The following is a 15,466-nucleotide window of genomic DNA, read 5'->3' as shown; positions in this document are numbered from 1 at the left end:
TTAAAAATATTTTCTCTGTGCATAATATTCAACTATAAGAACACACCAAATTTTAAGAATGGGTGAAATACTTAGACACTTCACCAAGGAGGATATAGGGAAGGTAAATATGCAAATGAAAAAGATGGTCCATATTATTAATCATTAGGCAAATGCAAATTAAAACCACAATAAGCTAGTGCTACATAGCTATTAGAGAGTCTAAAATAATAGCAAGTGCTGGCAAGGATGGCTGAGCTACAGGAACTCTCATACACTTTTGGTGGGAAAATGACCCAGCTACTCTAGAAAACACACGTTGGTAATTTCTTTTAAACTAATGTATACTCACCCCATAATCCAGCAATCCACTTCTAAGTATTTTACCAAGGAGACATAAAAATATATTCACAGAAAACCTGTACACAAAAATACAGATTTGAAGGGGTCCATGCACCCTGATGTTTATAGCAGCACTGTCAACTATGGAGAGAGCCCAAATGTCCGTCAGCTGATGAATGGATAAAGAAGATGTGTGTGTGTGTGTGTGTGTGTGTGTGTGTGTGTGTGTAATATGCAATATTACTCAGCATCACAAAAATGAAATCTTGCCATTGTAATAACATGGATGGAGCTAGAATGTATTATACTAAGCTTAATAAGTCAATCAGAGAAAGACAAATACATGATTTCTCATAGGTGGAATTTAAGAAACATAACAGATAAACATATGGGAGGGAGGAAAAAGAGAGAGAGAGAGAAACAAATCCTGAGAGACTTTTAAAGATAGAGAACAGGGATGCCTGGATGGCTTGGTCTGTTAGGCCTCTGACTCTTGATTTCAGCTCAGGTCATGATCTCAGGGTCATGAAGTCTCACTGGACATGGAGCCTGCTTAAGATTCTCTCTCTTTCTCTCTCTCTCTCTCTCTCTGTCCCTCCCCTTGCTCATGTTTTCTGTCTCTAAAAAGTTAAAAAAAAAAAATAAAGATAGAGAACAAACTGAGTGTTGATGGAAGGAAGTGGGTGAGAGATGGGCTAGATGGGTGATGGGCATTAAGGAGGGCACTTGTGATGAGAACTGGGTGTATGTAAATAATGAATTACTGAATTCTACTCCTGAAACCAATATTGCACTGTATATTAACTAACTAGAATTTAAATAAAAATTTGGAAGAAAAAACAGAAAACCTGTACACAAATTTTATAGAGTTTCTGTTCATAATTGCCATATCCTGGAAACAACTCAAATTTCCTTCAACAGGTGAGTGGTTACATGAGCTATGGTACATTCATGCGATGGAATATTACTCAGCACTAAAAGGAATGAACTATTGATATGTGCAACACTTTTGATGAATAATGAAAAGGCATTCTGTTGAGAAAAAAAAAGCCAGTCTCAGAGGTTACATATTATACTATTCCATTTATATAATATTCTCAAAAAGACAAAGTTGAATGACTATATCAGTGTTCTGCTAGCAGCAGGGAGTTCAGGAAGACTAAGGAAACAGCTCTGTTTCCAGATTGTGCTGAGCGCCACATGATTCTGTATATGTATTTCATTTCAATTGTATACAAAATGTCAATTTTACTGTACCTAATTTAAGATTAAAATAAAACAAAAACAACTATAATTTACTTAAGAATAAATTTACCTTCTAAATGGGTAGAGAAAATTCAACAGAACCACCAACTGAGGATCAGCTGCTATAGGTACAATTCATTTGGCTGTCATGTTGCTTTGGGGAGTTTGGGGAACATTCACCAACACGAATTAGTCATTTTGGAATCCGAGGACTGCCCATTTGCCTCCTAGAAACAATCACCCTAGCTGCTTGCAAAGGCTAGTCCTGCACAGCGAGTGTGGGTATTCTGCCGACTTGGGATATCAATTCCTACCTTCCTCAGGTTCTAAAGCTGGAGCTGATTCAAATGGAGGTAGATGACAGAGTGGGAGTGGCCAAGGAGGACCAGCTGCCAACTTTCCAAGTGTCCTCACAAGACTCTATCATCAATAATGAGTTCATCGTGGTACAAAGTATGACCCTCACACTTATGGGGTCAGAGATTTGGTCTTGTCATTGCCTCCAAGTTGATTGGATGCTGAGAATGTAGTCAAGATCTTTCCTGGCTTCTATATCCACTTAGAATTGTGAGTCGACACTCTTTCTTAGAATCATCTAACTCCCTTTGCCAGATTTCATGCTCAACCAGCAGCCCTCTGGTAATTCATTTCTTTTTTTTTTTTTTTCTAATTTATTTATTTCTAGGAGAGAGAGAGAGAGAGACACAGCGTGAGCAGGGGAGGGTCAGAGAGAGAGGGAGACACAGACTCAGAAATAGGCTCCAGGCTCTGAGCTGGCAGTCAGCACAGAGCCTGACGTGGGGCTCGAACCCACGAACCGCGAGATCATGACCTAAGCGAAAGTCGGACGCTTAACCGACTAAGCCACCCAGGCGCCCCAATGGTAATTCATTTCTTTATGCATTCATTCACTCTACATTTCTCAAGTACCTTCAATGTGACAAACTACACTGGGTGCTGGGCATACAAAAATAAATAATGCATATCCACTGCTTCGAGCAGCTCATAGATTTTGCTGCAGGGGAGAAAACGTGATGGCCAGTTGACAGGTATTCCAGGCCCTGTGGCAATGATTTTCCACATTGTGATTTAACAAGGTAAGCTTAGGTACAGCCAGTCATTCTTTTGTGAATTTTCTTAACAAAAATCATTATCCCTGAATTTTACTACACAAAGGAAAAATGATGAAACCCTAGGATTGGACTCTAAACACATGACTCTAGTGAAGAATTGTCCACCTGTGAAATTCTAGCTTATATCACACCACTAATGATCCACCCTGGAATCTAAAGAGTGGCTGCCTTTATACTCAATCCACACTCAGCAATTTTGCTCCAACTCGTCTCTCCTTCGTTACCACTTTCTATCATCTGTAATACAACACAGTGTCCTCACCAGGCTGCAAACTGAGCTCCAGGGCTGAGTTTCAGTCGTGCTTTTATTCTCTCGCTTCTCCCATCTATCCTCTGCAGCCCTGTGAGTTCAGGGCTTTTACAATAATATTGCAAATGAATTATAATTTATGTTTATGAGAAAGAGGGGGAGGAATGGAGAGAGAGGGAGGAAGACACAGAGAGGGACAGAGAAAGAGGGAGGGAGAAAATGAAAGGGAGGGAAAGGGGGGGCTTAAACCACTTGGGATTTGGAATTTCTTTAAATGCCTCTTAAATAAAGCATATTTTAATAGACTAAGAACTAAAAGTTCAAGAAATACACTTTTCAGTGGAAAAAATGAGTTATAATTTTGGCTGCCACCTGTTAGCTATGTTATCTTTGTAAGGTAATTATCATCTCCAGCCTTGGTTTTCTCAACTATGAAATGAAACGATTGGGCTAGAGAATTTTTAAATCATCCCACTATCTGTTGATTCTAGTATTTCTCAAGACAAAAATCCTCTCTTCAGATTCTTCACTGTTTTGTTCCATGATTTGTTTCACTATTTTCTCTTGACCCTTAAAAGGGCTTTGTGATAGCTACTAGTTACAAAAAAAAGATTTCCCATAAATATCATATCATATATGTTTCCTATTAGGGCTTCTGACATTCCACATGTTTTCAAAGGTAATTGGAAATACTGGAGATAATTTAAGGGTCATTATTGTGTTAGCCAAGAAAATAGCTAATGATGACTTTAGCTACCGGACTATTCAGCTGATCATAGAACCCATTAGCTCAATTAAGTAAATCAAATAGAAAAAAACATTTAGACTTAAAAAGCTGCCCACCACTAACTACTATTTGCCAGTGAGTCTTCTATTTCATGACGAATCCAAATTGTTTATTCCTTCTATGAAGAAGAAAATGACCAGATCATTTGATTTAGCAGATATGGTGATTTAAGATCACTTAGCATACATAATCATACACCAAAAATTACATTAAATCACAATTTCAAGAAAGCAGGTAAGACTAGAAGTCTTCTGTGTGAATACGACTTGAGCTTTCTGGAGTGTAGTGTTATTCACTGTACTAAGGTCATATGGGAGGAAACACAAGGTCTTTTCTTGCATTAGAAAAGTTTCTCAATCCTGGGATGGTCTGTATGTTCAGATTAGTGAGAAGGTAAGGAACAGCATTAAGATTAACATTTATGATCCCAAACATTCTGTCTAGTTCTAGTTGTTTACAGCTTTCAGATGTTGAGTACCTGTTTAAGCTTTCAAAGACCACACCCTCCAGATAATGCTGACTTTAACTTAAAGTTGTTTTGTTTTTTGTTTTTTGTTTTTATTCAAGTGGGTAGCTCACAGGATGCTTGAAGTGACTTTTGGAGAGAAAAGAAAACCACTGCTTATATTATTTAATATTTATTAAGTGTGGTTATTATATTCAGGTCATGGTATTGCAAGATAGGGTTGGTCCATTGAAAGACTGTTCAAAATTGATACAGTGAATATTTTATTCAATTATAAATTTAGCAACTGGTATAATCAGTAGTGTGCTGGCAGATGTTTGACAACCGGCTTTCCAGCACTGATTTTCATGGTGTAGACTGATACACCAAGCTACCGATGTGATGTCATCCTAATTGTACAGTTGTTAGAAATTCAACAATTGGCTCTAGTGAGGCAGAATAAACAGTACTGGCACACTACTGGACGTGACTCAAGCTAACAAATAAGGAAAAGAATGGCCTTGCATATAATTGGCATTCCAAGAATATTATTGTTACACAACACACTTTTATTCCAAATTGGAAAGAGGGTGTTGGGTTACTTTTTCCGAAGAGCTGTCAAGGATCCCTTTAGAAAAAGGCTGCACTTCAGGAAATCTACATTCTAAATATCAACACCTGACATGTGACCCTGGGCAGGTCATTCCACATCCCTGGGACTCATTGTATAAAATAAACAGATTTCCTACCTGAGAGATGTAAGTTCTCTTCCATTTCTAATTTTGGCTATTTTGTATACAATGAAGTCCAAAAGTCAACTCAGGTACAGATAATGGATCCAGAGATATAAGTGATCACTAACCAGAAATGAGTAGAAAGTCTCCAGTTCTTCCCCAGGGGCTTGCTAGGACCTTGATTTCTCTCTAACAGAGATGTTTTTTAATTGGCCGTGTGTAAAGGTAGGGGCAGATCTGCTTTTCTCAGGCCTCTACTCCCTTCTGCCAATTATTTCCCCCTATCTCAGCCTACCCAATGCTGTGTTTAACCCTGTTTTCAAAAAAGGTGAAGTTTTGTCCCTTTCCCCACTTCTTTTGTCTACATAGCACAAGGCCGTCAAGTATACATTCTTTTATATTCATGCTGAAATATTCATTGCTGGGAGCAACACAGGAATAACACATTTTTAAAAGCAACACATAAGATTTAGGTTCTTTAATATAATATGATAATAAAATGAAACCAGTCACTTGTTGTGCCCTGATCAATTGTACCTTAATATTCATTCTTTTTATTGATATGTATCTATTTAAACATCAGTTCTGTGCACAATCTTGTCAATATATATCTGTTGAATGAATAAATGAATGAAAGGCTGACATATCTGCCTGAATGGATGACATCGTCTCTCTAGTCATTTTCAGGCTTGTTGTGCTATGACAGATTTTTCCTATTTCCATATTATTTTCTTTATGTTCTCTGTTTATTTCTAGAGAATGGAAAATCGCCTCTTGCACGGTGGGGGTGGATTTTGGCAGGAAAGTCATACTCTTTACCTGTCAGCTACCTTCCAGAAACACATGAACTGAGAGACCGAGAAAGCAGACAACATGTCATGCAATTGCTAACAGTTGGTAGAGCAGCAAGTGCACTGAAGTGGGTGGCATTTGTCCCTATTTCTATGCTCTGATCGGAAGCTTGTACAACAGATGTACTGGGGGCTGAGGAATGGCGGTGCTCATTTGTGGAGGTGAAATGCTAGGGAATGCGCAGGCCATGACTAGCAGCGGAAGCTCAGAGCCTCAGGCTGATGAAACTGTTGGTCCTGCTGGGTGGTTTTCCTTCAGCAACGTTTTTAACCATTTGCAATGTTAGAAGCACTGGCAAGTATTGCTAATGTTAACATTTCCTTATCAGGCGAGGGTGCCAGAACTAGATTGCGTGGAACTTTTTGAAAGCACTGTCATTTTATATTTATTTCTGGGTAAAATTTAACCTCCAACTTGACAAAATTATCATCCCCCAAACCTTTTATGTTGTTGCTGTTAACCATAAAAATGGCATGAAAGTATTATAATTTTTAAATAAATTTATATATTTATTTTTTGAGAGAGAGAGCAAGCAAGCACACAAGGGGGGGAGGGTCAGAGAGAAGGAGGGAGAATCCTAAGTAGGCTTTGCACCATCAGCACAGAGCTTGATGTAGGGTTTGAACTCATGAGAGTGTTCTCAAACTCAAACTATGAGATTATGACCTGAGCCGAGATCAAGAGTCAGAAGCTTAACTGACTAAGCCGCACAGGCACCCCTGAAAGTATTAAAATTCTAATGTTACTTAAAATTTTTTTTTTCTATAATCACTCTGACATGTTTTTATTTGTACAGTATTTAACACTTTTTCTTATTTCTACTTTATTTCTTTATTTTATTCTATTCTCATTTTGGTTTTCTTTTCTCCTACATGTGTTCATATTTCTCTAAGTAAAAAAAAGTCTTAAGGAGCTGTAGGAATAACTGTATATTTAACATATTAAATACATTCTTCACCGGATCTTATGGCATATTTCTGAAATAAAGATGGTAAAACAAATATCCCTGACAGAAGTGTAGTTTACTCACAATTATAAAATCAGAGCTAACATTTAACTTCATATTTTAATCAATGTGCATATTTAAATTAGTTTTCTGATCTTTATTTGACCAATCAAAAGTTGAAATTGTATAGATTTTTAAACACCCCAAGATTTTTTTAGAAATGAGAAGATATGGAAGGGACAGCATTATGACTTTTTCTTTCTTAATATTTTTTTAATGTTTATTTATTTTTGATAGAACAGAGACAGAGTGTGATCAGAGGAGGGGCAGAGAGAGAGGAAGGCACAGAATCCGAAGCAGGTTACAGGCTCTGAGCTGTCAGCACAGAGCCCAATGCGGGAGTCGAACCCACGAACTGTGAGATCATGACTTGGGCCGAAGTCGGATGCTTCACTGACTGAGCCACCCAGGCGTCCCCATTCTGACTTTTTAAAAGGTTGGGAGAGAGAAAGAATATGTCTGTTTCTAATTACACAGACTATTTAAGAAAAATAATTTAAGTCAGCTGATATTTTTCCTTTCATTGTTAATGATTGAAACCAGTTCATCCTTTTCCTTTCATTATTTACATGACGTCTAATAACTGGTCTGATTGAGTTTAAATATTTGCAGTGGTTTGTTCTTGGCTTCATGTTTGTAGAAACACGTGTTTCAACAGCAGGAGTTTTATACTGTTCATGAAACACAGTGCTGCAAAAGGCAAATTTTTTATTTCCTTCATTTTGATTCTCTTTTTACACCCACAATATAATGCAAATTAGGTCATTAGTTATTAATAATGTTGTCAATCAAGAGAGTAAAATTAGTAATAAACTATGTGTGCCTGAGCTCAAATTATATATTTTGTTTTAGAGGAATGTTTCATCAATGAAAACCCAACATGTCTGCTCATAACCTGGATTCTGAATCCAATGAAAGGATTATGGTATAGAATCTGTAGTTTAAAAGAACTTTTAAAAAGTTATCACCATCATACCTAATATCTGCTATTACTTAAGTTGTCTTGAAGGCCTTAGCACTGTAGCTAATGGAGACCATTTTACCTAAGACACTACCCTTCCTCTACAAAGCAAGTCCTTGCCCCTTTCATACAGTGAGTTCATGTAGAAGAGAGAAATATTATAGATGGAATAATTATAAAACCCTTAATATTTGTGAAACTGAAAAGGGATTAGGTTGGCAAGAGCCAGAAACAGCTTCTTTGGGTTTGGCCTTAGAGCCTGGCCTTCTTCTCTCTCATTTGTACACAGATTTATTAATTGCAGTAATAAGGGGCTAGGGTTACCTCTACCTTGCATTCCTATGTAGCTATGAATTAATCCCCAAATGCCAATGCGTGTCTGTTTTCCTTTTCATGCATCATATTTGGGGGCACAGCTGGAAATATTATTCTGTGTTCCACATGCATGCACTCACCACACTCTTTCTCATTGAGTGGAGTAAATGGGTAAAGAAATTGTTCATCCATCTTTTACTTATCCTGATGTGTGGACAACAAATTATCTAAAAATTGGTACAAATTTCTACAGTAATGAAAACAAAACAAAAAATGGAGAGAAAATAATACAGTCTGTGCCTTTAAAAGACTAACACTTGTATGCCATCAGATTTTAGAATTGAAGAATATTAGAGATCTTGAAAGAAGTGCAAAAATGAAAATGAATTGTCTTGGTAAGAAGTAAAAACACTGAACTTAGAATCAGAAGATCTGGCAAGTCAAATATTTTATGAACAAAAAAAAGTTTCACTATAGATTATATGACTGCTATAGGTCATTTTTCTAAATATCAAGATGACATCATATAATGAGCATCTGAGAAGGACCAAGCTTTGAGAGTACAGGGCAGGGATCTCCAAGTTCTTGGGAGTTATAAGCCTCATTGCTATTTCATTTTTAGATGTCTCCCTCATACCTAGGGGTGATTTTCAACACATTTTAAAATTTTAAACTGGACTTGGGGCGCCTGGGTGGCTCAGTCGGTTAAGTGTCCAACTTTGGCTCAGGTCATGATCTCATGGTTCATGGGTTCAAGCCCCGCATCAGGCTCTGTGCTGACAGCTAGCTCAGAGCCTGGAGCTTGTTTTAGATTTTGATTCTCCCTCATTCTCTGACCCTCCCCTGCTCACACTGTCTCTCTCTCTCTCTCTCTCTCTCTCGCTCTCAGGAATAAATAAAACATTAAAAAATTTTAAAAAAAATTAAACTGGACTCAAATGAAATACATATATAGTAAAAGGAATCTATTTGAATTGAGAGAGGAAATTAAGGGCAATGTTTTACTATGATTATGAAGTGTGTATTTTTGAACAGTAAGCCTATATTAAAAAATAATTAGTGGAATAAAACCACTATTAAAAGTAATCCCTTACATGAGAGAATACTATGATATTTATATACCTTTACTTCTATCACTATACATTACTTTGAGTTAATAGTATGAAAAAAATGGAATTAGAATAAAGAAAAAGAACACAATCACATGTGTTTAACAAATTCTACAAATTAATACTGTCTTGTGAATTTTTGTATTATTCCTTGGACAACTAGATCCATCCTGGGATGGATATTTCAGATAAATATTGGAAAACTCTGCTATAGAAAAATAAACACATAAATAAAAATGCAGAGCATATCCAAGCAAAGATATTCCTGATTGAACAGAAAAGTTTTTAACTCATCATTCCTCTTGGATAGATCTCCCAAGAGCACTTTTTATTGATACGAATCATATCTGATTGCTCACAGGTATGCCAAAATACTTCCTTTTCATCAGTTAGGTCAGAGACCAGAAGACATCCAATATTACTGTCATTACTTTGCTCCTGGAAAGATGGCAGAATTCTAGGAAAATTTTAGTCCTGCCGTGGAGTTTAAAATAATGCTGAGAGTTTAAGAAACTATGGGTTACCACAAAATATATTGACATTTTGGGCTTCCCAGCACATACCAGGCTATTGTAAATATTGGTTGAAAGAGAAATAGAAGAACAGGAAAGAGAAAGGAAAGAAAAGGGAAAGGAAGGAAAGAAAGTTGATGGATTCATGCATTTACACAAATTACTTTGAATGGAAATGGCAATTTAGAAATAACCTTATTCCTACCCTCAAAGTTAACAAAGTTCTTAGGACAGAGTTTTTTATTCTATAACTTAAAAACATATTCTGTGCCTAGCATAGGACTAAAAAGAATTCATTAATAAATGTAAATGATGCAAAATATAAAGATAAAAACCCCAGTACTCATGTGATGTACTATAGACACTCTAAAAGTATGTTAAAACTGAGTTCATATTTTGCTCCTAACATATGCCATTTTTAGCTCTTGAAGTCATATATGTCTACTCTAGACAAAACAACCTCATGTTTTTTCTAAGCAGCAAGTAAGCAAAGAGGAAACGTATGAGAAGACTTTTGGGAGAAAAAGCCTTGTTTGGAGAGGTGGTCAGCAACAAGGAATAAACTAGATAATTACAGAAAGATCAAAGAACTTTATACATCTTGGTAAATTGCACTTAAGAATCCTCAGTCAGGAAAGTTTGATTCTGTCCATGATATAGTAAACGATGCAAAACTAACTCTCCTATTGAGAATAACTATAAAACTGGACAAAATATATGAGGCAATTATTACAGGCTTTGGAAAACAGTTAGTGCCAGCCTGCTATCCCTGAGAGAAGATAAACTTCCAATGATGCCATTTCTCTGTGTAAGGAAAATTTCCTGACTGCGGCCTAGAGAGGTGGAGCCCAAGCAAAGCTTGATGATCTTCCTGGGTGGAGAAAGTTGAAATCAAGTATAAGGCATTTAAAGTCATGAGAATCTGTGAGGCAGGGGACTGGGAAGGACCGCCATGCAGTGGAGTAGATCATGGCTGAGGATTTAGCTGAGAATGCACAAGTCGAGCAATGAATGGCTTCCTGGAGAGCAGCAATAGAGTAGAAAGTGTAATTGAGTTACTAGAAGTTGAGCAGAGTTAGTAGATGCTGGAGTCTAGTTCAGTTGCAGTGGAAAGACCTTGCTGACACTTTGGCATCCATTTGACAGAACAGAAAAGCCACTTGTTTTAGAAATAAGAACAATGTCCCAGAGGAAGGCCTATCCCTGATATGACCTTAAAAAGTCTAAAATGAAACCATCTTCACACAAGTTCAACTTGATTAGTTAGTAATTGGATGGTCTACCAGACTAAAACTCAACATTGGCAAAGAAAAAGAAGATCACAGAATCTTAAAATTCTTAGATTTACCATCTGTGCTGTTGAGAACACAATAAAAATTACTAGACATTAAAAAAATAGGGGGCGCCTGGGTGGCTCAAATCAGTTAAGTGTCCGACTTCAGCTCAGGTCATGATCTCACCGTTCGTGGGTTCGAGCCCTGCATCGAGATCTGTGCTGACAGCTAGCTCAGAGCCTGGAGCCTGCTTCAGATTCTGTATCTCCCATTCTCTATGACTCTCCCATGCTCAGGGTGCCCCCCTCTCTCTCTCATAAATAAATAGAAATATTAAAAATTTTTTAAAAATTAAAAAAAAATAAAAAATAGAAAAATTTGACCTATAATAAAAAAAACACAGATAATGTATCTCCAGGTAAAGCTGATGTTGGAGTTAGTACACTAAACATTAAAACAGATATAATAAATATGTTCAAGGATTTGAAGAAAAATATTATCTTAATTATGAATTGTTAGAGAATCTCAGAAGAGAGATGGAAACAAAAAAAGAGAGAGAGAATAGGAAATGGAATTCTTGAACAAGGCTTCAATTACTTAGGATTTTAAAAATTCACCAGAAAGATTTAATGGTAGACTGAAAATAAAATAAGTCAAGACCAAAAAACAGATTGATTTAAATAATCCAATTTGAAGAATAGAAAGAGAAACGGGTGGAAGAAAAATAAAGATCCTCAGAAATCTATGCTACAATATACAATTTCTAATTTCTATTGGAATTGGAATCCCAGAAGAAGTGAATGATAATATTTTAAGAAGATTTTATTTTAGAGAGCTCTCTCCTCCAGCCAGCACAAATCCAAAAGGAAAGAAAACTAAGAGGAAAAAGGTGGCTCTAGCCCCTGCTGTCATGAAGAAGCAGGAGACCAGGAAGGTAGTCAGTCCCCTGTTTGAGAAAAGGCTCAAGAATTTTGACATTGGACAAGACTTCCAGCTCAAAAGGGACCTCACCCACTTTGTCAGATGGCCCTGTTATATACTGCTGCAGTGGCAAAGGGCTATTGTCTATAAATGTCTTAAAGTGCCTCCCAAACTTGTTGAATTATCCAGTTCAATCAGGGCTTGGATCACCAAACAGCTACCCAACTGCTTACGCTGGCCCACAAATACAGTCCACAGACAAAAAAGAGAAGAAGCAGAGATTGTTGGCCAAGGCTAAGAAGAAATCCCCAGCAAGGGGGATGCCCCCACTTAGAGGCCACATGTCCTTCAAACTGGAGTTAATCTTGTCACAACCTTGGTGGAAAACAAGAAGACTCAGAGGTAGTGATTGTACATGATGTGGATCCCATTGGAATGGTTGTTTTCTGGTCTGCCCTGTGTCATAAGATGGGGGTTCCCTACTGCATTATCAAAAGGAAAGCCAGGCTGGGGCATCTGGCCCACAGGAAGACCTGAACACTGTTGGCTTTACAGAGGTTAACTTGGAAGACAAAGGAGCTCTGGCTAAGCTAGTGGAAGCAATCAGGACCAATTATAGTGACAGATATGATGAGATCCACCATCAGTAAGGAGGCAACATCCTGGGTCCAAAGCTGGTGGCACACATTGCCAAGTTGGAAAAGGCAAAAGCTATAGAACTGGCCACCAAATGGCTAAGTGTACACTGTTGAATATTCCATACATAAATGTAATAAAAAGTTCTTTTTCAAAAAAAAAAAAGAGGAATGACACAAGTCTTCCTAAATTTGATGGAAAACCTCAACTTACACATTCAAGAAGCTCAGTGAACCATAAGCAAGATAAATACAAAATAAACCACATTGAGCCTGTCATAGTCAATTTTCTGAAAGCCAAATATACAGAAATAAGCCAAATTAAAAACAATTACATACGAGGCAAATAACAATACAAATAAAGCCTTATTTCTTATCTGAAACAATGATGTCCAGAATACAATGGAACAAGATTTTTCTTTTAACGTTAATTCATTTTTGAGAGAGAGACAGACAGACAGAGTGGAAGTGAAGGAGGGGCAGAGAGAGATCAGGAGACATAGAATCTGAAGCAGACTCTAGGCTCTGAGCTGTCAGCACAGAGCCTGACGTGGGGCTCGAACCCACAGACTGTGAGATCATGACCTGAGCCGAAGTTGGATGCTTAACCAACTGAGCCACCCAGACACCCTGGCACAAAATTTTTTAATGCTAAAGCTAAAAAAAATATAATTTTAAAAAAACAGAATTCTAAAATATATTCTAGAAAAGATACCCTTCAATATTAACATAACCAAAGACATTTTCAGATAAATGAAAACTGTAAGAATTTATTCTGTTAGGCCTGAGGTATAAGAAATAATTATGGATATTTTTAAGACTGAAGGGAAATGGAAATTCGAGTTTGCAAGAAAAACTGAAGAGACCAAATATGGTAAAAGAATGAATAAATAGCAGGTGATCATTTAAAATAAGCATAATAATACTGTAAGATTTATTCATTATATAGAAATAAAAGCATGACAACATCAACACAAACATTGGAGAGTAAATAAAAGTATTCTGTGGAAGGTGTGTTATATTTGTACACTGTGAAATGTGAAGAATTGGATGTGAAATATGATTTGGAAAGTCAGAAGTGAAGTGTGAGGTTTAAGCACGAAGTGGTATAATATTGATTCAAATGGACTTTGATAGGTTTCGGATATATCGTAATCCCTTACTAAACATTTAAAAGTAATTAAACCCAATCATAATCATGATTACATTAAGTGCAAACTATCTAAATGCTAAAATATAAAGGTTGAAATTGTCAAAATGAGTTTGAATGCAAAATCCAATGATATGCTGCTATATGGGTGTATTTTAGATAAAAGATGCAGTTGCAGTTGAAACTAAAATAGAAAAGGCTGTGCTTCATCTTCTTTTATGATATATCTAAAAAGATATATCATAAAAACTATAAGTAAAGTAAAGCAGGCATGGCTATACTAAGATGAGATCAAATTAACTTCAGAAAAAAGAGTATTACTAAAGCTGAAGAAGAACAATTTATGCTGATAAAAAGCCTAATTCATCAGGAATATATAATAATCCTACATCCATATTACTTAATAATATACCTTCAAAAAACACAAAGCAAAACTTGACAAAACTAAAGAGAGAAATAAATTCACACCATTGTTGAAGATTTCAACATCCTCTCACAGTAATTATTAAATCATTTATATGTGTGTGAGTGTGTACATATATGACCATATAATTTATGTATATATGATAGTATAATATATATATATACACATATATATATAAAATCAATGAAGAGACAGAATATCTGAACACATCCAACCAAGCTAACTTAATAGGCATTTATAGAACACTATGAACAACTTCAGAATACACGTACTTTTAGACTATACCTGGCTCAACATAGATCATATATTGAGCCATAAAATAAAATGTAATCAATTCCAAAACATTGAAATCTTATCCATATGATCTCTGACAACAATAGATTAGATAAGAAATGAATAAGATACACAGAAAAGTCAAAAACTATTTGGAAAGTTAATAAGATATTTCTAAAAAAATCCATGGACTAAATTTAAAAAGTTACCAGTTCTCATCAGAGAACATACAGTAAAAAGATAATGGTGTGTGGTTTGCTTGAAATGCTGAAGGAAACTGTCAACCCAGAATTCCATATCCACAGAAAATAGCCTTCAGAAACGACCTTGAAACAGACTTTCTCAAACAGACAAAGACTGAAAGAACTGAATTCACTGGTGGCAGACCTACTTCATAAGAAATAATAAGGAGGTTCTTCAGGCAAAAGGGATATGGTACTCAGAAACTTGAATCTACACAAAGAAATGAAGAGCACTGGAGAAAGAATAAAAAGAAGTAAAAAATAACTAGTTAAAGCAAAAGTAATAACAATGTATTACATGTTTACAGCATATGTAAAAGTAAAATTAATGACAATCCAGGAGAGGTTGGGAAGGAGGGATTGGAAATAGACTGTTCCAAAGATACTTACCCTACACGTGAGGCAGTATAATTTATTTGAAGTCAGACACAAATTGTTTAAAAATTATACTGTAAATCTAAGACAACCACTAACAATTATTTTAAAGAAGTTAAATAATTCAATAGAGGACATGAAATTGAATTATAATTGCTTAATTGAACCTACAAACCTTAATTAAACCTATGAAAGGCAGAAAAAGAAAAAAAAACAGATGGAGATCAGGTATCAATATGTTCGATTTTAATTCAAGGGGGAGGGAAAGGATAGTTAGTTCCTGATTCTGTCTTTAGCCTTCAGAATGTTCCAGAATTGTCTATTTTATTCCCCAAATTCACCTCTCCAGAAAAGAACAGAATCCCTACATAAAGCTGGCGTCTCCTGAGTGTCATCTCCCGGGAGGCATCACAAAGTGCAGTGGAAATTGCTTAGAGTAAAATTCAAGGTTGGGGAATTCTGGCTCAACAAGACCATCACTGGCCAATGCTGCAGCGTGGAC

At 36.3% G+C, this 15,466-nt stretch overlaps 1 pseudogene; it reads left to right on the top strand.

The window, feature by feature from the left end:
* The first annotated feature begins 10,677 nt into the window (after positions 1 to 10,677).
* On the top strand, positions 10,678 to 12,617 carry LOC144238034 (large ribosomal subunit protein eL8 pseudogene; annotated as a pseudogene).
* The last annotated feature ends 2,849 nt before the right edge of the window (positions 12,618 to 15,466 follow it).

Source organism: Crocuta crocuta, unplaced genomic scaffold (assembly GCF_008692635.1).
Source record: "Crocuta crocuta isolate KB4526 unplaced genomic scaffold, BGI_CrCroc_1.0 scaffold457, whole genome shotgun sequence".
Lineage (NCBI taxonomy): Eukaryota > Metazoa > Chordata > Mammalia > Carnivora > Hyaenidae > Crocuta > Crocuta crocuta.
The sequence above is the reverse complement of the archived record's forward strand: the minus strand, read 5'-3'. Positions and strand labels throughout refer to the sequence as shown.